Raw genomic sequence first — 23,728 nt, 5'->3', positions numbered from 1 at the left:
TGTAAAAAGTAGTTATAACCAAGCTCTAGAATAATGTGGGTAAATCATGAGTCTGAAACAATAAACACCTCCCTGATTATGAACGGTCTGTGGACGTTTGATAAAATGTACTGCAGCCACTTGACTGAAATGCATAGAGGACGCACTTTAGAGAAGATCCCTTGGCTTGGGGAACGTCTCCTGCATGGAATATCTTTATTCAGAGTTGGGTTTTAATACAGGGGTTGCCAGGTAGAGCAAGAGCACTCTTATTTGGATATAAGACATTGGGGAAAGCCCAGTATATTTCTGACATGGCTGAAAGAGGATCTCTGGGCGAACGAGTCAAGACTGGTACTGGGAGATCGCATTAAAATTCCAAACATTGAAAGTATTTGTAGAGTACGTAATGAAAAGGGAAGGGTGGGGTCACTAAGGCATCTGCACCATTTAGGGCTCTGCTCAAAGACTGAATAAAATGCAGAGGAGATTTGTAGGGAAATGGGAGGCTCTGAAAGATGCTATATTCTGGCTTGGAGCTTTAAGGGTAAAGGAGGTTGCCTTAATTTTGGCTATGTTACGACTTTGGTTTAGAATTTGTAGCCTTAAAGACGTGAAATATTTGTAAACCAATGAAACACTATTTCAACAATAAAGAAACTATAAATGCCTAATGTTACGTAGTTCTTTATGTTTAGAAAGATAATGTGTCAATTTTCTTTTACAGCTTTCTAAAGCCTGCGCAGAAAAAGCAAAGAGTAATGAAGTGAAGTGAAATGCCTCAAGAATAGGTTTACTTGGAACAAAAGGGAGGATGTCGGATATCTCATGGAATGGAAGTTTCTAGAAGCCTAGTCTGGTCAGGAACTGGCGGTGGAGTAAGCTACGGATTAAGAAAATTAATTTCTGTTATCACCTACTGAATACAGATTGTGTCAAGGTAACCGGGAGAAGGAAATGCTTCTGAAAAGTTACAAATAAATAAATGGGTGAGCAGGAGACCCAAAGCAAGTTCGAATTCGGATAAAAATGTAATTCAAAAGTCAAAGCTTTTTATTTATGAAGATTGCAAATAGGAAAATCAAAGCTCCTAAAAAGAGCTTTCCTTTGTACAATGCAATTATAACCAGTAGCGCACTGAGAGATAAATACAGAGCATTCTCTACAAAGGGCTGACCCTTTAATGTGGTTAACTTTGGTATGGCATTTTTGCTAAACACAATCGAAGCTGGAGAAATGAATTCCCCCACCGAGAAACCTTGCCAGGACAATGAATGCCATAAAAGCTTCAGCCTGAAACCCTATTTTGCTCAAAATGAAAAAACCCACACAGGAGACAAACCTTATCCGTGCTCTGAATGTCAGAAATGCTTCAGTAAGAAAAGCAGCCTAACCAGCCATGAGAGAAGCCACACAGGAGCCAAACCTTATCAGTGCACTGAATGTCAGAAATGTTTCAGTCACAAAAGCAACCTGACTACCCATGAGAGAACCCACACAGGAGCCAAACCCTTTCAGTGCTCTGAATGTCAGAAATGCTTCAGTGTGAAAAGCAGCCTAAGTATCCATGAGAGAACCCACACAGGAGCCAAACCACATCAGTGCTCTGAATGCCAGAAATGCTTCAGTGTGAAAAGCAGACTAAGTATCCATGAGAGAAGCCACACAGGAGCCAAACCACATCAGTGCTCTGAATGCCAGAAATGTTTCAGTCACAAAAGCAACCTGACTACCCATGAGAGAAGCCACACAGGAGCCAAACCTTATCAGTGCTCTGAATGTCAGAAATGCTTCAGTGTGAAAAGCAGCCTAACCACCCATGAGAGAAGCCACACAGGAGCCAAACCTTATCAATGCTCAGAATGTCAGAAATGCTTCAGTGATAAAAGCAGCCTAACCACCCATGAGAAAATCCATACAGGAGCCAAACCTTATCAGTGCTCTGAATGCCAGAAATGCTTCAGTGGGAAAAGCAGCCTAACTATCCATGAGAGAAGCCACACAGGAGCCAAACCTTATCAGTGCTCTGAATGTCAGAAATGCTTCAGTGTGAAAAGCAACCTAACCACCCATGAGAGAAGCCACATAGGAGCCAAACCCTATCAGTGCTCTGAATGTCAGAAATGCTTCAGTGTGAAAAGCAGCCTAAGTATCCATGAGAGAACCCACACAGGAGCCAAACCATATCAGTGCTCTGAATGTCAGAAATGCTTCAGTGTGAAAAACAGCCTAAGTATCCATGAGAGAAGCCACACAGGAGCCAAACCACATCAGTGCTCAGAATGTCAGAAATGCTTCAGTGTGAAAAGCAACCTGACTACCCATGAGAGAAGCCACACAGGAGCCAAACCTTATCAGTGCTCTGAATGTCAAAAATGCTTCAGTGTGAAAAGCAGCCTAACCACCCATGAGAGAAGCCACACAGGAGCCAAACCTTATCAATGCTCAGAATGTCAGAAATGCTTCAGTGATAAAAGCAGCCTAACCACCCATGAGAAAATCCATACAGGAGCCAAACCTTATCAGTGCTCTGAATGCCAGAAATGCTTCAGTGTGAAGAGCAGCCTAACCACCCATGAGAGAAGCCGTACAGGAGCCAAACCTTATCAATGCTCAGAATGTCAGAAATGCTTCAGTGATAAAAGCAGCCTAACCACCCATGAGAAAATCCATACAGGAGCCAAACCTTATCAGTGCTCTGAATGTCCGAAATGCTTCAGTCAGAAAAGCAAGCTAACTGCCCATGAGGGAAGCCACACAGGAGCCAAACCTTATTAGTGCTCTGAATGTCTGAAATGCTTCAGTGTGAAAAGCAACCTAACCGCCCATGAGAGAATCCATACAGGAGCCAAACCTTATCAGTGCTCTGAATGTCCAAAATGCTTCAGTCAGAAAAGCAAGCTAACTGCCCATGAGGGAAGCCACACAGGAGCCAAACCTTATCAGTGCTCTGAATTTCTGAAATGCTTCAGTGAGAAAAACAGCCTAACTAGACACGAGAGAATCCATACAGGAGCCAAACCTTATTGGTGCTCTGAATGCCATAAATGCTTCAGTGAGAAAAGCAGCCTAACTAAACACGAGAGAACCCATACTGGAGTAAAACCTTATTGGTGCTCTGAATGTCAGAAATGCTTCAGTGTGAAAAGCAGCCTAACTACCCATGAGAGAATCCATACTGGAGTAAAACCTTATCAGTGTTCTCAATGTCAGAAATGCTTCAGTGTGAAAAGCAGCCTAACTACCCATGAGAGAAGCCACACAGGAGCCAAACCGTATCAGTGCTCTGAATGTCCGAAATGCTTCAGTCAGAAAAGCCACCTAGCTACCCATGCGAGAAGCCACACAGGAGACCAACCTTATCAGTGCTCTGAATGTCAGAAATGCTTCAGTCAGAAAAGCAGCCTAACTATCCATGAGATAAACCACACATGAGCCTCACCTTATCAATGCTCCAAATGTCCGAAATGCTTCAGTGAGAAAAGCAGCCTAACTATCCATGAGAGAATCGATACAGGAGCCAAGCCTTATCTGTGCTCTGAATGTCAGAAATTATTCAGTCACAAAAGCAGCTGAACTACCCATGTGTCACAACTCAGGGATAGTTTTCTGGTCGTTGCAGATAATACCTCCCCACTCTTTTGGGGAAGTTACCTTCACTCAAGGAATATGAAATCTTTATGGTGATGTGCCAGAGACTTCCCTCCCAAGAGCTCAGCCTACAGGGATCAATACACCTGGCAGGCCGGGGGCTTGAGTGAAAAGGCAGGAGCAGAATCGTCAGAGCTAGAGGGACAAAGAACAAAACAATTGTTCAGGAAATGCAGCCAAGTAGTGCCGGAAAACCAACAGCCAACACCGCCCACAATTACCCACTCTTACCTGCCCCGTAGAAACCATATACCAGTAACATACTAGTATCGAAATGCAGAGACAAGGAGGATGTATGGTGAAGGGAAGGTGTGCCAGTATCCTAGGAACACCACGGTGAAAGCAGCAAAGCGTCCAAAAAGTGTTCAAAGCAATCCAGAGTTTAAGCAGCAGAGCGTCCCAAAAAGTGTTCAAAGCAATCCAGAGTTTAAACAGCAGAGCGTCCCAAAAAGTGTTCAAAGCAATCCAGAGTTTAAATAGCAGAGCGTCCCAAAAAGTGTTCAAAGCAATCCTGTGTTAAGGCAGCAAAGTGTTCCAAAAGCGTTTCGTGCAAGGCAGCAAAGCGTTCCAAAAGGTGTTCAAAGTGACAGGAGCGGACAAGCAAAAGAAATGAAATGACCAGGGAAGCGAGCGTTCACCTCACGCTAGTTCCCTTACGGAAATGTTCGGGTTATCAGGTCACCAAGACTTAAGGATTCAGAAATGGGAGGTCAATAATGAGTAAGCCGGGTTCATATAATCCAAGGGGGACAATCGAGGGAGGCAGGCGTCGGGAGGCAGACAAGGACAAGGCAGAGACAACAACTTGATTCGAGCGCCGGGTAGTCAAGGATTAAACAGGAGTCCGGGAACAGGAGCTCGTAACTAACAAAAGTTTAGGAGCACCCGATCTACGAATAGCCGGCATTTAAATATGGCCCACAATGAAGGAAACACAACAACGTAGTGCACGTGTCACGTGACTACAAGTAGCGGGAGTTGTGGGAATTGTAGTCTCAAAGGGTTCTGCGTGTCGGGTAGCACTCGGACAAACGCCATGGTAGTCTCCAATTTAACCGGGATGTGACACCATGAGAGAAGCCACACAGGAGCTAAATCAAACCTTATCAGTGCAATGTCAGGCATGCTTCAGTCAGAAAATCAATCTAACTACCCATGAAAGAAGCCATACAGGAGGCAAACCTTATCAGTGCTCTTAATGTCAGAAATGCTTGTCCGAAAAGCAGCCTAATTATACCTGAGAGAAGCCACGCAGAGAAAGCCTTAGTGCACAGAATGCCAGAACAACCTTCCCTTCCCCCCTGCCTTTATAGGCTGCTACCACTCACTTCCTTTCATTTCCCCACATTCATATCACTATAGTACTTGGACATGGAAGAGGTGACTAGGAGTAGTACATACTAACTTGTCATTGCACCACTCTGGTACTGAGATGAGGAAGAGGCATGAGGAATGTTATAAGGGTCAGGCATGTCCCAATAACTATGGTCAGGCAGCACCTACAACCTCCTAAATGGTTGCAAGTGTATAAAAGTGGAAATCGGAAGCAGAGTGGAGGTGACGATCCAGGTGGGTAGGAGAGCGTAGCAATCTGAGGTGGAGCAGGCAGAATATGGGCCGGTGAAAAGGACGCTGACTACTTCAGAAAAGCCAGAAAGTCACAGAGGCCAGAACTGCCGCAAAAGGGTTAGGAGCTGTGCAGAGCCCTATGCTGTGTATTATCCAATTGGAGTGGGGAACACAGAGATCTCCCTGAGGCTGTCCACTGCTGCAGAATAATCTGAAGGAATCAAGCGCTGCTCGCCAGAGCTCCACAGGAGTGAGAGAGGAGCCAGCGAGAACCCAAGAGTGAAACCAGAGCACGTGGAGGAGCAGCCAATAATCGGTGAGTGGCCGGGAAGGATCATTCATGCCGTGGCGCTGCAGGGGCATGGTGTGTGTAATGGCGGATGCCGGTCAAGTGAAAATGCGTGACAAATGGGTCTGGAGACCAAACGTGAACTATTGCATACCGAACAAGGTGCCATGCAAGTAATGAGTTTTGAATGCTGAACTGTGGAAAAGAAATTAGTATATCGAATGATTGAAACAGCAGGTGATGTGCATTTGCGGACAAAGTGAAACAAGTACAAAGCTAAATACTGTTGGATAGTGTGAAAACAAAGTGTTAACCAGGAGAAATACCACAAAGGAAAGTGTGCGAGTCACATGTTGCTAAAGTCAAGAAGCTGTTAAAGTGAAACAGAAACATATGTGGACTTATGACATAGATACAGGAAGAGAACCTCTGTTGTCAAGGAAGTCCTATGAGAAAGAATGAACTGTTGCAAAATGCCAAGGGTTATCGGTCGCGCAACCTATGATGGGTAGACTGTGTGGTCCGACAACTACGCCTAGAGCGAGGAACCCGTACTTGGAGTAAACCAAGAGAAGTCAAAAGGCTGAGACTGGTCGGAATAAGATTGTTCAAGTGACATAAGGAAAAGGCAAACTAAGCAAATTGATTTGACTGAATTTGAAGCCAGAAGTGCTGCCTACTTGGGCGAAGGGAACCCGGAGACCCGTTTTGTGAAACTGTGTTGAACTTGGGAAGGGAATCCTGAGACCATTTTGAGGAACTCTGTTGAATTTGGAAAAGGGAACCCCGATGCCATTTGGTGGAACTGTGTTGAACTTGGGGAAGGGTACCCTGAGGCCCTTTTGAACTTGGGGAAGGGAGCCAAGAGTAAGCCAGGAGTTGGAAGAAGCTCAGCACATTTGTTTGAACATTATTCCTTTGGTTGCTGATATCCCCACACATTGTTTAGCTTTAGTTGTGAGGGCAAGTATAGGTTTATGTTCCTGGCTAACAGTATTACATTATTACCTTTTGTATGGCATCCTTCGTACCTAAAGATTGTGGACCTACTAACTACCCTGCTGGATTTCCTGGACACTAGGTCTGGGACCCAAGGTGCCGTCTCTTGACGACACCACTCACAGCAGAGGTGTATATATGTTAATGTGGAAATTTTACATTAATGATTTGATTGCGACTACCTTTATGTATCACCCATGTCACTGCTGCACATCCTGGACCTTGTGTCTAGGGCCCATGGTGCCGCCTTTTTTGACGACACCAGCGGCAGTAGAATCACAACATTTACACTATATATATATATATATATATTTTTTTTTTTCTATGCATAGGCTTTCACATTTATTATTATTCATTACTGTATTTCATTCCCTAATGTTACTTTTCATTATTTATTGTTTATTTACATCTTTGTTTCATTTTTTACAGCTGAGTATTTCTTCGTTGTTTATTAAATCTCGCTTTCCGTTTTTTCATCGTTTACCACACCACAATTCCTCATTAACTTACATGAGGCCAGCTTAATATTTATATTTATCCAGATCCAAGCCCATTGGCTCGATTGCAGTCTCACATTTTGACTGCGCGCCCAACCGGGCTGTAATGCGGTCACGTGTCATTAAACGGAAGCGTTGCTACAGCAACGCTTCGATGCGACTACCGCAGTCTCACACGAGTCGGCAACAGGAGAACTCCTGTTCCCCGTGTTACGCACGGTAAGCTTGTTGAACATTTGCATTTTATGCTGCAAACGCGGATCCCACCCGTTTTCAACCACGGATTCTTTCTGATTTCAGCCAATCCTCTGAAGGCTGTACGTCTGCGCTGATTTCTATCAGGCAGCTTTTGATTACTACATGGCCTCGATGAGCAAACCACGCCACACACTGTGCATTCAACTTACCAATTACAGGTAAAATGCTTTCAGCATTTAGCTTTTAATCTTGAACCCACAACAAACAGGGTCTTATTATTCTCTTTTTTCCCATTTCTGCCTATCATCTAACCTTAACCACCCACTTCTGCTACTACAACTGAATGGTATGTTCCTTACATTATCACTATAATATATGACATTGACATGCTGTTTTGTACTATTATGAACTGTTTTTTCTATTTTGTTTTCTTTATGAACTTGTATACATTACCTTTAGACTTGCCCTGATGAAGGAAACTGAATGCACTGTGAGCCTGATTGGCTGCCTGCCTGCCTCAATGCCCTTCTGAATGATTGGTTGCCTGAGTGTGACCTAGCAGAGTGAATGAGACCAACAGTATATCCGGGGACCTCTCACTGATGGAAATCGTTCAGAAGCTGAAGTCGAATCTTGATGCTTAACCTTGAGGCCCGCTGGAAGAATTGTTGCTGCTGTCCTTCGCTAATCTAAATGCTGCGTGACTGCCAAGGAACTGATCCAAGACAGGATCTGGCTAGGAGACCTCTACTCGAGCTACGAGGCACCATCGTGTGCCAGCTAATCTTCACCAAGGCTCCCTGGAAGTTAGACCCTCGAAAGGCTGCCGACTGGAGACTGGGACTGCCGAGGAATCTGAAGTGAAGTGCCCGGACATTGAAGTCCATCGCCGTCGACCGAGATTCGGAGGTAACGCTGTAATCTCGTCGACCAGAGCCACAACGCTCCATTGCCTAAGAAACTTTGAAATCAAGGACTGTCTTGCTCATCGCCGTCGGCTGCTTTTGACTGCCGGAGAAGTCAAGGTCGCCGACGACCGAGGAGAATCCACCGGTGGGCTTCCCACCACCAAAAGACCTCAAAGACGCCAACGAAGATCCAGAAGCCACTGCGGTCCTGTCCCGTTCCCCGACGACACCACGACGACCCGGCGCCCTTGCTGGGCCTACAGTTCTTCATTGTCTTTCCTGTGCGGCAACAAACACTTGTCATCAAGGTGCACCGTATGCCTCACCGTGGCAGGACATTTACGACCGTTCGTCGACGAGCACCGCAAGGACCGAAGTTGCTGCCTCAACGACATTGTTCACCTTTTCTTCAAGGAATCTCGACGATACGTGGCTCCTATCTTAAAGGGAGTTCACTCGAAGGATCCGTCGACGACCTGACGACGAACTCTGCTAAATCAGGTACATTGGGGTAGTAGAACATTTCTAGAAGGGAACACGACTCTGCTTAACAATATATGGACTGGGCTTGTCAGTATATCTTATTTACAGGTTGCCCAGGTGGGGGGATCCTCACACAGAACTGTGTCTGGTGGTAGGGACCCAGTATTCTGCCAACTGTTTACTTGTTTCTCTCCTATGTTTGGTGTTTGTTCACATTGCTATTAGACTTGTATGTTATTGCAACTGTCGCCAGTTGGTACATTTTAAAGGAGTCTAGTGTGAATTGTGGTACTACAGAGATATTGGGCCTCATTACGAGTTTGGCGCTAGCTGTGCCCTTAATAAGGTCACGGCTACTGACAAACTCGCTAACGGCACCGCCACCCGCGAATGGCAAATACCAGCCCATTACGCGATGAATGGGCCGGTAATGGCCCATTCGCGGGTGGCGGTATTACCGGGCTCCCCATCCCCATTCTGCCTTATAGGGCAGAATGGGGGTGGGGAGCATGGATGCACCGGCACCCCTAATAACTGTGCCGTTGCATCCGTGAGTTATGCTTGTGGGGGTCCTTCCATACCGCCAGGTCAGACCTGGTGGTATGCATCGCACCTGCGAGTAAAACTCGTAATATGGCGGTACGGTGATAACGGTGCTGGTAAGCTTACCCGTACCGTTATCACCGTACCGCCAAACTCGTAATGAGGCCCATTGTATATATTTATCTTTATAGTATTGCCTGAGCACAAAGTGTGTTATTATATGTGTATATAACTTGAACCTTATTTATATAAAGAGCTGTGATATCACTAACATAGTGTGTGGGCATTCCTTTGTGGGGGCTTGGGGACTACACTGTATTTATTATTTATTAATTTCTTTAATTTGTATAGCACACAAGCAGCCCTTGGGCATCGTGGCGCGGTTACTTGAGGGGTTACAGAGGGGGTACAGGTTGAGTATACATTTTCAGGATTTACATTTATACTTTTTAGGAACAGATTGAATATACATTTATACTTATTACACACAGATTGAGAATACATTTGCAGTGTACAACCTATTTAAGTAGGAAGACATGCTGTGTTTAGTGCATAGGTAGGTTAGGCGAAGAGCATGGTTTTCAGAGCCTTTCGTAATGCCATATGTGATGTGATCCCTCCGCACGTAATGGTGGAGGCAGGGCGTTCCACTGTAAGGATGCCAGGTACGGGAAGCTAGCGCTGCCTTCTCTAACTCGTTTGACCAAGGGTACGGAGAGCATGTTAGAGTAAGGCGTTCTGGTGGTTCTTACAGAAGTGGATGGGTGGATCCTTTGTGACAGGTAGGCAAGTGCGGTGAGGTAGATGCACTTGTGGGTCCATGCCAAGGCTTTGAATATTATACGTTCTTTTATAGGGAGCCAGTGTGCTTGTTGTCTGGCAGCCATAATGTGTTCCCTTTTGGATATGCCCATAGCTGCGCGTAGTACACTGCTCCGGATGACTGGCAACTTGTCTAGGTTTTTGTCACTGTGACTATGAAGAGAACATTGCAGTAGTCTAACCTAGAGCCGGTAATGGCTCTTGCTATGTTGGTGCAGTTCTCTTTAGAGAGGAATGGTCTAGCTGCATTTAGGAGCTAAGCATGGTAAGCTGCTGAGGAGGCGATCGCGTTGACTTGCCTAGTCATGGACAAGTTGGAATCTAAGTATACTCCCAGTGTTTTCAGAGTCCGATACTGGGATTCTAATGGAATCAATGGTGAAGTGGCTGAATTGAGTGTCGAGGTTCTAGTGTGTCGGAACCTACCAAGAGAAGTTCAGTTTTGTCTGAGTTCAAGCACAGTCTGTTTGCTGCCATCCAGGTCTGGATGGTGTTGTATATGTTGTTAAGGGTTCTCGAGTCTGTGTCATAGTCGCCTGAGAGTGTGAGTAGGATCTGGGTATCGTCCGCGTAGTTGGTGTAGGAGATACCCAGGGCATCGTGGATAAGGAAGAGGGGGTGTGTGAATATGTTGTAGAGCGTGGGCGAGAGGTATGAGCCTTGGGGTACCCCACATAGCATGACGGTTGGAGAGGCGGATGCTAAGTCAGAAAATACTTGCATGGTCCTTCATTGTAAGAAGGATGTAATCCAGGCAGTAGCTTGGGGGAGAATTTGTTCATGGTAGTAGGGTGGTGGCATAAGACGTCATGGTCTACGAGGTCAAATGCTGCGGAGAGGTTGAGAAGCAGGAGTAGGGCTGGTTTGCCTGAGTCTCTGGCATTGTCCATCTGTTTTTTTCGGTCCAGTAGGGCAGTTTCTGTCGCGTGGCTAGGGCGAAAACCCGATTGGCGCAACCCTAGGAGATTGTTCTCCTCAATTAATTGTTGCACTTGCAGGTAGGCTGCCTTGTCGAGTATTTTTAGTAAAAATGGGACGGTAGTAATTGGGCTGCAGTTGGGATGAGAAGTAGGATCGAGAGTTTTCTTTTTTGAGAGGACGTACCCAGGCTTCCTTGAGGCAGGAGGGAACCTTGCCTGTGGCAAATGAAGCGTTAACAAATGCTGTGAGGAATTGCGCGACTGTGTTGGCACAGTCTGCAATAAGTGTAGCTGAGCATGCGTCTCCTTCACAGTTGGATGGCTTTATAGTTTTCATAATGTTGATCATGTCTTGTTCCTGAATAGCTTTGAAGGAGAAGAGGGGGGGCGGCTGGAAATTGGCAGTGTCTGTGGGTGGAGCATTGTTGTGGATCGGAGTGTTAGTTAGTAGGTGTTGGGTAGTTTTGATTTTAGTTTGGAGGGTGTTCAGTTTGTTGCGCATGGCGGTTTGGATTTCGTCGCACCATGCCTTGTCTTAAGTGAGGTTCTATGGGGCGGGGGCTAGGGGTCTCAAGTTCTCTGAAGATGGAGACAATGGCCCTCATTCCGAGCTTGGAGGTAAGTACGAGACCGACCTGGTGACAGACCGCTGATTGCGGCCCATTACGACCTCGCGGGCACGAGCTTTTCGCCATGCCGGAAAAGTACCTTGTGGCATGCCGCTAAATGACCCGTAAAACCCCTACCGGCATGCTGCGAGACGTACTTAACAACACCGCCACGGAAGCAGCAACATCTGCAAATAACGGTGACCGTAATTTACGGATCCCGTAAATTATGGTCACCGTAAAATAACGGAACCGGAAATTACATCATCGCACAGGAACGGGAAGGAACGCGGCGGCCATCTTTAAAAACACAATCCATTCCCATCCTCATCAGGCAGCACCCTTGGGAGCAATCCGAAGTTTGGGAAAGGACCACACACCCAGGAACAATGCCAAAAGCCCCAAAGAAGTCTGAGGACCGGCTCCTCAAGAAGCGATTCAGCCCTGAAGAGCTTCAGGCCATGGTGGACTACCTGGCGGAGCACGCTGACGTCGTGTTCAGCACCAACATGCGGCGAGAGGCAATAATCAGGAAAAAAAACATCTGGGCAGACACCGCCCAAAGGGTGAGCGCAGTAGGCACCACCCCCGCACACCCAAGGACTGCCGCAAGCGGTGGGATGACTTGTGGGTGCGGAGCCTCCTCTCCACCAACTGGAGTCTGGCACTGCAGACCGGAGGGGGCCCAAGTTCCCCGATGAGACTGGAGCCATGGGAGGAGACATGCGCAGCATTGATTCGGACCGAATCGATGGAGGGCGTCAGTGATATGGAGTGCGGGGCAACGTCGTCTGCCGATGGAGGTGAGTGTCCAAAGACAACACTGCCAATGCCATTTACATGATGTATACTCCCCCCCAGGGCCGTCAAAGGCACCTTGTCATGCTGCCTTCACCCCCATCCAAATAATGCAGAGCCAACTGCCACGCAATCAAGGGACAAGTGCAAGTACATAACGCACATCAATAGGGGTACAGAAAGACTATACAGCCTAAACCTGAAGACACAGAATGCACGTATGCACACTTCTGTCACGACCCAAGAAAAGATATGCACATCTCCATCCACCATCCCACACCTAAAAGGTGCACTAATTAACGCTAGGTCCATGATTTCTCATGCCATTGAGATTGCTGATCTTATCCAGACCGAAAATCTTGACTTCCTGGCCATCACGGAATCTTGGCTACATGCCGCCGCAGGACCAGCCATCATGTTAGCAATCCCCAACGGCTACACCATCCTAAGAGCAGACAGAAGCGAAGCCCGTGGAGGTGGCATAGCCCTTATTGCTAAATCCACCAGGATAGCTCCTTCGAATGACACTAAATCATGCGAAAGCCTACCAGCTAAATTTGTTATTAACAATTCCCAAACCCTCACCATCCACCTTATCTATAGACCTCCAGGCCCTATTGGAACCTTCGAGGAGGACATCTCCACCATTCTATCGTATAACCTAAAACAGTCATCACAAGTCATCCTGCTAGGGGATCTTAACCTAGGCTTCAATGACCAAAACGACCCACAGGCAAGCAGAGTGGCTCACTTACTCTCTGAACTAGGCTTCTCACAAAAAGTACTTCACCCGACCCACAACAAGGGTAGAATACTTGATTGGGTGACAGACCACAACTGTAATGCCTCTATCCTATCGATCTCCCCACTAATTTGGACAGACCACCACCTTATAACATTTGCTCTAGAAACGGTCAGACCTACTTCTACCTCAGTCCAGCCGGCACCATCCATCCCGACCAGGAACAAGAAAAACATCACCCCAGATAACCTACTCCCGCTCATCGTCCACACACTTAATTCACTATCAGATAACCTGGACCCTGAAACTCTAGTGAATGAGTACAACAAAAGTATGTCCTCTGCCTTGGACATAATTGCACCACTCAAAGTGAGACGTAGCAAACCCAAAGCGCACCTCAACTCCTGGTACACCCCCCATCTAAAAACTCTTCGTACCAAAAAAAGACAATGCGAGGTCGCATGGAAACTACAACCATCGGAAGAAAATAAGAGCACTCTGAGAGATATATCTACCCTCTACAAAAAGGAAATACTGTCGGCTAAACGGGAAACCTACAACACTAGAATAGCCCAAGTCAACTCTAGCATGAAGGAACTCTTCATTATCCTAAAGGAAATAGAATCCCCCATCCCAGTGCCTGACAACTGTGTCAAAGATAAAATATGGTGCACCAACATTCAGCAAGCCCTAGCTAACAAAGTGACAACTCTCCAATCTAAAATTGCCACGAAAAAAGCCTTGCTCAGTCTGGATACTAAGCCCAAAACAGCTATCACCCCTCCCAAAAATAACGTCGACAATCCTCGTTTCAAGTTCTCTAAAGTATCTATTATTGAGACAGAAAAAATCATACTGTCACTCAAACCATCTAACTGCCAGGGGGATCAATGTCCAGCCCAACTGATAAAGGACGCAGCTAGAGACCTGGCTCCCTTTATCTCAAAACTCATTAACGCCTCATTCGCAACAGGATCCATACCTAGTAACCTAAAAGAATCTTGGGTACTCCCATTGCTTAAAAAACAGACGCTAGACCCTGCCATACCCACAAACTACCGCCCAATCACTACTGTGCCATTCCTCTTAAAAATCATAGACAAAGTGGCGTACTCACAAATACAGAACCACCTTGAATCCAACAATTTACTAGGAGTACGGCAGTCTGGCTTCCGTCCCCAGCATGGGACTGAAACTGCCCTCTTAGACCTAAAGGCGCAAATTGATGAGCTAAGGGATCAAGGCAAACCAGCCTTACTCCTCCTCCTGGACTTATCAGCTGCATTTGACCTTGTTGACCACAGGGTCCTTTGTAGGCACTTGGATACAGCTGCGCATTTCTCAGAAGAAGCCACAACTTGGATCCAATCCTTCCTCAATAAAAGGACCATGAGAGTTTTCTCCACCACTGCGGCAGCAGACGCCATCCCCATCACATGTGGTGTGCCCCAGGGATCTTGTGTTTCTCCTACACTCTACAACATCTTCACTAAGCCCCTTTTCAATGATCTGGACCTTCTTGGTATCACCTACACTAATTATGCAGATGATACTCAGATTCTCCTCCCACTTACTGGTGATCATGATAAGGATTTGGCCTTGGTGAACAGAGTGCATCTCATCATCCAGGCATGGATGGCCACTCACGGACTATGCCTGAATGATGACAAAACTGAAATCATCATCCTGGGCACACCCCCCACCCTAAAAAAACTGGGCCCCAACTACTCCTCTTTTAATATTGACAACAACCAAATTACAACCGCCCACGCGCTAAAAACTCTGGGTTTCTACCTGGACTCTACCCTCTCTTTCAACAAGCAGGTCAATGTGATGGCTTCCGCAACCGCCTACACCTGTAAATTGATAAGAGCAGGCAAACCCTTCCTATTGAACAACAGCTGCATCACACTCGCGAGAGCGCTCGTGTTATCAAAGCTGGACTACTGCAACTCGCTCTATTTGGGGCTAATAAGGAAGCTATCAAAAGAATTCAAATCTTGCAGAACAATGCGCTTGGAGCAGCACTTGGTATTTCCAGGAGAGCCCACATCACCGAATTTAGACGAGCCAATAACTGGCTTTCTACTCAGGAGAAAATCCAACTAAAAGCCGCCTCTTTGGTCCACAAATGCCTTAACAACGCCGCACCACAGTACCTCTCTGCGAGATTCACGAGAATAAAACCTACAAGACTCACCAGATCCGCTAATTCCAACAATTTATCCATACCTAGAGTTAAAGTGACTAAAGTCGGTGGCTGCAGCTTTCAGGTGAAAGCAGCTCAACTCTGGAACTCCCTACCATCCACCCTGAAGACTGATCAACCCTACCTCACTTTCCGACACAACTTCATAACGTGGATCAAAAATGCAGACACACAATAGATCAACCACTGCCTGGACTTATTTAATCGCTAGGAGTCTCTGCTTAGGACTGTAAATACATGCATCCTCATTCTCGCCTGCTGTATATTCCTGTATATTTTGTTGTATATTATGACTGCATATGTTTCTTGTTGCTCTATTTGCCATGTGATCTTGTAACTAAGCTTTAAGCTGTCTTATAAAATGCGCCCGGTTACCGCTGGGTCTGGTGCGCAATATAAGTAATAAAAACAAACAAAACAAACCATAGTGCACTGACTTGCACATCTCATTATGCACACTGTGCAGCAGGTTCGACAGTGTGCGAGCCAGACTGCACATTACCAGGTCAGGTTGAGTTACTCCGACACCTGTGTACATATCATTCACATGCATATGTACTAGTGCTGTTGCAACGCCCAAAAGGCCACAAACCCCAAATGACTGAAATGTGAAGGTAGCCATCAATGTAATTAGCGTCTCAAACAATCACTCATGTCGTCCCTCTCTTCTACCCCCACAGGCACTGAGCATGAGAGCGGGGAGGCCGAGACGAGCCGTCCAACCACCTCCACGGCCAGAGGGAGGGTCCACCGCATACCAGTCTGGACAAAAACAGCCACCCCGGCTCCCCAAAGGTCAGTGGAGAATGCACCACCCCAATCCATCCCTGCATCGGCGCCTGCCACAATGGCCACCCCAGGGTCGGAGGAGTCTAGCATTGCTGGGGAGGTGGTGGCTACGGCCACCCAGGAGAATGTGGACAGCCCCTTGTCCATCTGTGAAGCATCCGAGGAGGAGTACTTCCCCACAGTCCACACCCCGGAGCCCAGCAATGTCCCCCAGGCGTCGTGCAGTGACTCTGGGGAGCCTGAAACACCTGGCCGTAGTGCACGTGCCGATACACAGGGAGACGCTGATCCTGGCCCCAGTTCCCCAGTCGGGGCCATGCCAGGGCATGTAGGCCCAATACCCTGCAGGGATGAACAGCCATCAATGGATGCACTTCGTGCAACTCAGCTGACTGCCCTCATCACTGGGTTGATGGAGGACAACCGCCAGGCCAGGGTGGAGTGGCTAGATGAACTCAGGGAAATGCGTCAGGTGGTCACAGTGAGCAGCAACAGGTTATGTGAGGTCCTAGGACGCATCGCAGATGCCCTTGAGGCTGCGAATACCAATCGGCAGCCTCAGCAGGAGAACACGCCCTCATCGAGTCGATCCACCCCAGCCAGCCCACCGTGACGCACTCTGCGTTCTATGCGGCGCCGGGACATGCCTCCCCCGGGCCCCGGATTAATCGGCATTGCTGCCACATGTGGCCATAATGGACAACATGGGACTACTGTTGTGGAGTTGGGGGAGGGGGTGGGGGGTGAGGGTTTGTTGTGGAGGTGGGAGGGTGACGAGGGTTTGTTGTGGAGTTGGGGGGGATGTGAGGGGGTGGAGGGAATGTTCATATTCATCTTTTTGAATTTTCAATACACATTGGAGTTGCAAAGTTTAACCTGTGTGGACATTCATAATTGAGCATGTGTATTATGACGTCTGACAGTACATGGTCTACAAGTATACACACACCCAGTGCCCTGTGTGCCCATATAATGGCGCCCTCTGCTGACTTGTGTTTTGGTCATTATGTCCAATCAATGTTTGCCACACGACATGTCCCTCCCGTGCACCACCTCCATGATGCTGTCTTGCCCCTTCCTCCTCCTCCTTCACTCCATCTTCATCTGGTGCTAGCAGTTCCATGTCAGGGGACAGAGCCACATTCCAAGGGATACACATTTTGTTCAGCTTTACACATGACATGGGGGTCTGGGACACCACATTGCAGTAGATGGGTCCCCCCACCAGTCCAGCTTCGGCAACTCATATGTGCCTTATGCAAGCCAGGTGACTGCTTCATCTCCACGCATGCATGGGTATGGCCAGTATTTTAGGGGTCCCTGGGCCTGTTCTGTGGGTTTCTGACAGGGGTCCCGTACCATGGTGTCAAGGGACAGCCACCATGTCTAGCTAATTAAGGTAAATGTTAGGTCTGTCATGGTTTATGCAGGCACCCACCTCATGCCACCAATGCACTGGCATGACACAGTCAGACGACTCACCAAGCAACCAGGCACGTCATCCTGCATGTCGCACCATGTGGCACGGTAGCGTGGAGTTCAGCTGGCCCATTGAGTCATGAGTTGTTCCTGGATGTCGGGCCCACCCATGTGTGATGTTCTTGCTTGCGTTGCATTCCGTCTGCACGTTGGGGGAGTGGTAGTGCTTGCGGTTGCAATCCGCCACCTGCATGCCATGCAGGTCCACCTAATCCACGTGGGTGCTGTCAGGGGCACCCATGTCATTTGGCATGCCTGCCAATGCATGGGGGCCAACTTTTGTGTCGTATATCTCCTGGGTAGTCCATGTTAGGGATTTGTAGGCCCTTGTGTGCTTGAGGAGGTGATCCAGCACTTGGTTCTGTGTCCGTGTAATGGACGGTTGTGACATGCCATGCATGGGCCCCACTGTGTGCTGGTAGGTGCCTGTGGCATGGGTGTGGGGCACAGGCACCACCTTCAGTTGTGCGGGGATGGCGGTGTGTGTTTGTATGCTGCTCGCTTATCTCGTAATTTCTCGGCCCAACTATGGTGGTGATGGTCTCACAGTCAAGCTGGTACGGGGTGTGTATCTGCTCAGGGGTTTCCTTGAGGGACCGGACCTGCTGCGTGGGAATGGGGGCTGCTGGGGTGGTGACAGAGGCTGAACTGGTGCAGCATGCTGGCCCTGTCTCCCCCTCCTTCTCCCCCTGTGTCTCCTCAGTGGGGGGGCCTGGTGTTGTTGGTGTAGTTCTTGTGGCTGTGCCCTTGCTGGCAGGGCCTCCTGCTTCATGTACTGCTACCACTATTGGTCTCATCTTGGTGTGGGAGGGAGTGTGGTGTGTGGGTGTGATCCTTTTCTGCTGTGGCAGACTCCATTGCCTCCACCTGTGCTGATTGTGTGCACCTGTGGATCTGGGAACCACTGCTCAGGGTTCTTTACTCCTTCTCTGAGATGCCTGTATGTACTCCATGCCGGTAAGGTACTTTACGGCCTTAAGGAGGCCGTTATTTACGTGTGCTCCTTTCTTGCGATCAGCTCCGGTTTACGCCATGCCGCTAATTTCAGCATGGTGCGGCGCGCGCGTGACCCAAGACCGATAAGTACGGCATCATAGTTTACGGTGCCGTAAATAGCGGCCTGACAGGTCAGAATAGCCTGTAGCGGTAAGCGATGCCGGTAATCCTTTACCGGCATCGTTTTTCCCTTAGCTCCAACCTCGGAATGACCCCCAATCTTTTTAGTGTTGGATTTGGCTTCAGAGATCCTGGATTCGAAAGAAAGGCGCGAATGATTGCTTTCCTGTACTCTTTTGAGAGATTATGGAAGTTCTGTTTGTCAGTGTCGGAGTGAGTGGCTTGCCAGTAAGATAAGGCTGTCGGTTTTTTAGAGAGGAGCTCTAAGATGTCAGAGGTAAAATAGGCGTTGGTATGGCTAGTAGGGTTAGCTTTGCGGGGCTTAAGTGGGGTAATGGAGTTGACAGCCGATGTGATGACCGTGTTGTAGGATAGCGCAAGGGCCTCTGGGTCAGTGGAGAATGGGGGCCTGAGCGCAGGTACCTGAAGGTAAGGTAGGATCCTTTCCTTTGTGAGCTGGCTGGAGCTCCTAGCAAGTGCAGGGGGTAAAGGGGAGAGGCGTGTGAGATGGCTCTCATGGTAGGGATGTTGAACGTGATAATATGGTGGTCAGACCATGGGGTGGGAGTGTTAGGACAGTTGTGTTGGGCTATCCAATCAAGTGTTCGGCCTTGTGTGTGTGTGGGGGCGGTGACAGTGTTGTTGAACCCTAGCGTCTCAAGGGCTATGTTAAGTGACTTGGCGGCTGGGTCCTTGACATCATTGAGGCCTCGATTGAGGTCGCCAAGTAGGATAGCTTTGGTAGGTTTTTTTCAAGTTGTCTGATAGGAGGTGGGTGAGGACTTTCTGGTAGTCCCCTATAGGTCCAGTTGGGTGGTAGACGAGATGTAGGGCAATAGTGCTATGATGTGATAGGTTGAGCTTCAGATGGAGGAAGTCGTTATTGTTCATGTCTTTGTCAACCTTCCTGATGGAGAGGGAGTCTTTCGCTATGAGAGCTACTCCGCCACCTTTGGATGGGCGGTCTTGTCTGGTGATGGAGTAGCCTGGGGGGAGGACCAGGGCAGGCGCAGGACCTGAGGCATCGTGTAGCCAGGTTTCGGTTACCATAAGGAGGTCCAAGTTGTGGGTGGTGATGAGGTCATGGATATCTAGTGCGTGGGCATTGATGGAGCGGGCATTGACCAGGGCACAGTTGAGGTAGGGCTCATGGTGGGCAGCGGTGGCTGTAGGTAGTGGCTTAGGTAAGCTGGGTAAGCTGGAGTGGGGGCAGTTTCTGGTGGTATTTGTATCAGTAGCGTTGGGAATATTCTTTGACAGTATGGGCATCATTGGTGGTGGCATTAAATTCAGTGCAGGTCGAATTGGCGGTAGTACAATGTGGCAACATGACATGTCTAATAGTATTTTCAGAGGTATGAGCATCATTGGCAGTGGGAATCAGTTCAATACTTGCAGTACTGCTAGTAGTAACATGTGGCAGCATGACATTGTCTAACAGTAGCATTAATAGTAGTATTTTCTCAGGTATGAGCATCATTGGCAGTGGGAATCAGTTCAATACTTGCAGTACTGCTAGTAGTAACATGTGGCAGCATGACATTTTCTAACAGTAGCATTAATAGTATTTTCTCAGGTATGAGCATCATTGGCAGTGGGAATCGGTTCAATACATGCAGTACTGCTAGTAGTAACATGTGGCAACATGACATTTTCTAACAGTAGCATTAATAGTATTTTCAGAGGTATGAGCATCATTGGCAGTGGGAATCGGTTCAATACATGCAGTACTGCTAGTAGTAACATGTGGCAGCATGACATTTTCTAACAGTAGCATTAATAGTATTTTCAGAGGTATGAGCATCATTGGCAGTGGGAATCGGTTCAATACTTGCAGTACTGGTAGTAGTAGAATGGGGCAGCATGACATTTCTAACAGTAGCATTAATAGTAGTATTTTCTCAGGTATGAGCATCATTGGCAGTGGGAATCGGTTCAATACTTGCAGTACTGGTAGTAGTAGAATGGGGCAGCATGACATTTCTAACAGTAGCATTAATAGTAGTATTTTCACAGGTATGAGCATCATTGGCAGTGGGAATCGGTTCAATACATGCAGTACTGCTAGTAGTAACATGTGGCAGCATGACATTTTCTAACAGTAGCATTAATAGTATTTTCAGAGGTTTGAGCATCATTGGCAGTGGGAATCGGTTCAATACATGCAGTACTGCTAGTAGTAACATGTGGCAGCATGACATTTTCTAACAGTAGCATTAATAGTATTTTCAGAGGTATGAGCATCATTGGCAGTGGGAATCGGTTCAATACATGCAGTACGGCTAGTAGTAACATGTTGTAGCATGACATTTTCTAACAGTAGCATTAATAGTATTTTCAGAGGTATGAGCATCATTGGCAGTGGGAATCGGTTCAATACATGCAGTACTGCTAGTAGTAACATGTGGCAACATGACATTTTCTAACAGTAGCATTAATAGTATTTTCAGAGGTATGAGCATCATTGGCAGTGGGAATCGGTTCAATACTTGCAGTACTGGTAGTAGTAGAATGGGGCAGCATGACATTTCTAACAGTAGCATTAATAGTATTTTCGCAGGTATGAGCATCATTGGCAGTGGAAATCGGTTCAATACATGCAGTACTGCTAGTAGTAACACGTGGCATTAATAGTAGTATTTTCTCAGGTATGAGCATCATTGGCAGTGGGAATCGGTTCAATACTTGCAGTACTGGTAGTAGTAGAATGGGGCAGCATGACATTTCTAACAGTAGCATTAATAGTAGTATTTTCACAGGTATGAGCATCATTGGCAGTGGAAATCGGTTCAATACATGCAGTACTGCTAGTAGTAACATGTGGCAGCATGACATTTTCTAACAGTAGCATTAATAGTATTTTCAGAGGTTTGAGCATCATTGGCAGTGGGAATCGGTTCAATACATGCAGTACTGCTAGTAGTAACATGTGGCAGCATGACATTTTCTAACAGTAGCATTAATAGTATTTTCAGAGGTATGAGCATCATTGGCAGTGGAAATCGGTTCAATACTTGCAGTACTGGTAGTAGTAGAATGGGGCAGCATGTCATTTCTAACAGTAGCATTAATAGTAGTATTTTCTCAGGTATGAGCATCATTGGCAGTGGGAATCGGTTCAATACTTGCAGTACTGTAGTAGAATGTGGCAGCATGACATTTTCTAACAGTAGCATTAATAGTATTTTCAGAGGTATGAGCATCATTGGCAGTGGGAATCGGTTCAATACATGCAGTACTGCTAGTAGTAACATGTGGCAGCATGACATTTTTTAACAGTAGCATTAATAGTATTTTCAGAGGTATGAGCATCATTGGCAGTGGGAATCGGTTCAATACTTGCAGTACTGGTAGTAGTAGAATGGGGCAGCATGACATTTCTAACAGTAGCATTAATAGTAGTATTTTCTCAGGTATGAGCATCATTGGCAGTGGGAATCGGTTCAATACTTGCAGTACTGGTAGTAGTAGAATGGGACAGCATGACATTTCTAACAGTAGCATTAATAGTATTTTCTCAGGTATGAGCATCATTGGCAGTGGGAATCGGTTCAATACTTGCAGTACTGGTAGTAGTAGAATGGGGCAGCATGACATTTCTAACAGTAGCATTAATAGTAGTATTTTCGCAGGTATGAGCATCATTGGCAGTGGAAATCGGTTCAATACATGCAGTACTGCTAGTAGTAACACGTGGCAGCATGACATTTTCTAACAGTAGCATTAATAGTATTTTCAGAGGTATGAGCATCATTGGCATTGGGAATCGGTTCAATACATGCAGTACGGCTAGTAGTAACATGTTGCAGCATGACATTTTCTAACAGTAGCATTAATAGTATTTTCAGAGGTATGAGCATCATTGGCAGTGGGAATCGGTTCAATACTTGCAGTACTGGTAGTAGTAGAATGGGGCAGCATGACATTTCTTACAGTAGCATTAATAGTAGTATTTTCAGAGGTATGAGCATCATTTGCAGTGGAAATCGGTTCAATACTTGCAGTACTGGTAGTAGTAGAATGGGGCAGCATGACATTTCTAACAGTAGCATTAATAGTAGTATTTTCTCAGGTATGAGCATCATTGGCAGTGGGAATCGGTTCAATACTTGCAGTACTGGTAGTAGTAGAATGTGGCAGCATGACATTTCTAACAGTAGCATTAATAGTAGTATTTTCAGAGGTTTGAGCATAATTGGCAGTGGGAATCGGTTCAATACATGCAGTACTGGTAGTAGTAGAATGTGGCAGCATGACATTTTCTAACTGTAGTATTAATAGTATTTTCAGAGGTTTGAGCATCATTGGCAGTGGGAATCGGTTCAATACATGCAGTACTGGTAGTAGTAGAATGTGGCAGCATGACATTTTCTAACAGTAGCATTAATAGTATTTTCAGAGGTTTGAGCATCATTGGCAGTGGAAATCGGTTCAATACATGCAGAACTGGCAGTAGATAAGTTTGAACACATGATATTAGAAATAGTGCCGGTAGGATTGGTACTTAAAACATTACGTATGGATAAATCAATCCCAGCAGGCTGTAGGTGGGTGTGGTGGTCTGGTGCTTATAACATCAAGAGCAGTATTAGGCGGTGTAAAGTTATGTACTTAAGAACCAGCCCACATCACCACCAATGGAAGTAATTTCTTGGGGGTAGTGTCAGCGTTGGAATATATTCTCAGCCCTTCTATACATCAATTACAGAGGCCTGAAAAAGAGAAGATGAGGCACAGAATGAGCCTCACTTTCCATACTTTAATACATTGCTAATTAGATGTGTCTGTTGATTCCCTGCCTGACCAAATGTTCAGGAGGGTCACAGCATGTCTGGCGATCCCTGCTCAAAATCCCTGCTCAAGATCCAAAGAAGAAAGGACTGTGAACCTTCGTCCCTTATCTAGACGGAGGACAAAGTGATAAATTGCATGCCCTAGCTTCCACTTGCCAACTCTTACATCACACGGGGTGGCATTATACTCTCCAGCTTGCATGTCAGTAAGTAGAATTCCTGATGTTCACAAGTTTACCACTAATTCCGTCACTTGAAGAAATTTGATTCAGTCAGAAATACTCTGGAGCATGCGACCTGCAAAAGAATGCAAGCCCCCATTAATGTTTCGCACTA

General features: G+C 46.7%; 1 pseudogene; it reads left to right on the top strand.

The window, feature by feature from the left end:
* The window catches only part of LOC138452735 (zinc finger protein 208-like), a 276,255-nt pseudogene that overhangs the window by 104,896 nt on the left and 147,631 nt on the right, over positions 1–23,728 (top strand).

The sequence above is a fragment of the Ambystoma mexicanum genome, chromosome 4p, assembly GCF_040938575.1.
Source record: "Ambystoma mexicanum isolate Mex_15411 chromosome 4p, UKY_AmexF1_1, whole genome shotgun sequence".
Taxonomy (NCBI): Eukaryota; Metazoa; Chordata; class Amphibia; order Caudata; family Ambystomatidae; genus Ambystoma; species Ambystoma mexicanum.
This window is presented reverse-complemented; position numbering and strand designations above follow the sequence as displayed.